The sequence below is a fragment of the Pinus tabuliformis genome, chromosome 1_2, assembly GCF_031772625.1.
Source record: "Pinus tabuliformis cultivar Carrire ecotype Pingquan chromosome 1_2, CPIR1, whole genome shotgun sequence".
NCBI lineage: Eukaryota > Viridiplantae > Streptophyta > Pinopsida > Pinales > Pinaceae > Pinus > Pinus tabuliformis.
In genome coordinates, this window is record NC_142298.1 from 859350631 (window position 1) to 859353089 (window position 2459).

Genomic DNA, 2459 nt, shown 5'->3' on the forward strand with positions numbered 1-2459 from the left:
CTTCAAAATATTCAGATCCACATCTTGTGCAACAACCGGTACTATCTGACAGTTATCCTTCTGAGTCAGTTGTGTGGTAGAGGTTGAGGCTCCATCATCCATAAAGCTTCACCTCGTCTCCATGAATACTTGCTTTTCCTTCAGGATATCAAATGTTGGAGATTTTTCAATAGTTTTTCTTACCCATGTAGGTTCAACTTCCTTTTTCCCATTGGCTTTATCATTTCTAGTCGTAACTCCTCTTCTTATTACAATGTCGATGTGCAGTTGATCCTCCCTTGGCTTAGTTGTCATCATTTGGATATTTTTTTGCAGACTTCTAGTTTCTTTTCTCATGCATCTCCGCAATAAGGGTGGGGAATTATTCTATCACATGATTAAAAGACTTACAATAACTGTAGATTGTATTAGGGTTCTGACAGTCTCTTGCGAAGTATTCGGCTTGTCCACAATTATAACAGATAATCTGGCCATATCCTCAACCAACTCCTCCTCCTCATCCTTGGAATCCTCCTCGACCAACATGCTAGCCTTGCTCCTCGTGTGTATGTCATTAAACTTGTAGTCTATAACTATCATGAGTGCGCTCCATTATTAAGTCATAACTTCGGAAATTTTTCTCATAATGGCCTACTGATCTACAGAATTTACAAAAAAACTGCTTCAGGGTCTGTACATACTTCTGTAATAGGTAGCAATATTTAGAGTGATGTTGGCCTCTCATTATACAAATATCACACCACAGACTTGGATTTACTGGATTAGGTGCTCCACTTGCAATATAATCTCTGAACACGGGGCATTGATCCTTATAATGACCCTCTTCTTTGCATTTTGTACACCATACTTCTGATCTGGTCTCTTTACCTTTCTTAAGGTCCTGCAATTCCAAGGTCAAATTGGCTAACTAACTCTGTATTTGTTGTACTCTTGCATGAACATCCCCAATCGATGAAGCTTCTAGTTTCATCATAATCTTCAATGCTTCATCTTGAGTCATGATCTTCTGTTGTGTCAAAGGTAACCTAATATGTGGCAGTAGCGTGACTATGAACCATGTATATAAAATCTTACTTGACCCATAAACACCTTGAACCACTGTTCCAACTCCCACAAAAATTCAATCATTGTTTGTTTGATTTATTTTAGTTGTGTGATACACTGTGATTTCGATTTCGACTTCCTGAATTCTGATACCAATTCTTTCTTAATTTCATCCAACAAAACAATTAGTTTAGTCATAGAGTACTTCATATACCAGGTTAGCGCTCTTTCTCGCAGCAACGTGATAAGTTGTGCCTTCTTTACACCATCATTAGTGATTTGTCTTGTTGTCATACTGAATCCACTATAAACTAGAACTGATCAGGATCCTTTGATCACAGTCCATTGAAAATAGGCAGCTTAATGTCGTCGACCATGTTTCTTATCATGGGCCTAGTTGGAGGTGGAGGGGGTGGGGGTGTATGGGGATTATGCAGAGGGGGATGGGGTGTAAGGGGGGTGGATGGATGGGGAATCCCAAAGACACCCTAATTCTTCTCAACTCCTTACTTCGACATGCCTTCCGGATGGGCAAGGGAATATCACGGGGTTGTAGGGTTACTTATTTCTTCTTCACTCTTAGATCCTCCTAATAAGGAGCTATAGTCAGTTTCAATAAAATTCTTCAAATATGTTTTGCATCATTTTCCACTCCGCATAGACCCTAGTTCAGGCTTATTTCCTCTTTGCCCAAACATTAATATGATTGCATTTAGAAAATCCCTTTTTCGCACAATAACATCTTAATCCAGAGATTAAAATATCTTAAGAACTTACCTTGTGGTCGTTTGAAAAATATTCATTCAACTTTACTATAGGACATAATCACATCTATCTTGAACTCAGTGATAAATCCTCCCAAAATGCTATCGATCCAAAAATCAACAACCCTGGAGATACTGTTACTAACATTCTTGAGTCGTCATATCAATTCAATATTCCACTCCTTAGGTTCGTCGTTCTTGAAAAAAGGCTTATTCTTAGTCAACTTAGATACCCACTCATACAATTCAATGTGGAACGAACCAAAGAAGATTTTGTATTTCTCTTTAAAGATATACTCCTACAACCAATCTTCAATTGATGATCGAGGGTTTCTATTCTCTTTTTCCACAAATTCTCTTTCTTTTTGTTCAACCCACTCCTGGATTTCTTTCTTATACGGGTGCCAAAAATATCCCTTAGGAGATCCCAATCCTGGTAACAGAACCATTTGTTGGTTTCAGGGGGCTTGACCCTATAGGTTTTGACCCCGTACAGAAATTACCTATATACAAATTCTAAGAACAAAAAATAAACAATGCGAGAGCATAACACATATACACAGAGATTTTCCCCTAGATCCCCAAACCGGGACTACGAGCTTGATTTTTCATTATGTTCCTTTCAATGTTACAATACATATTTATACATGC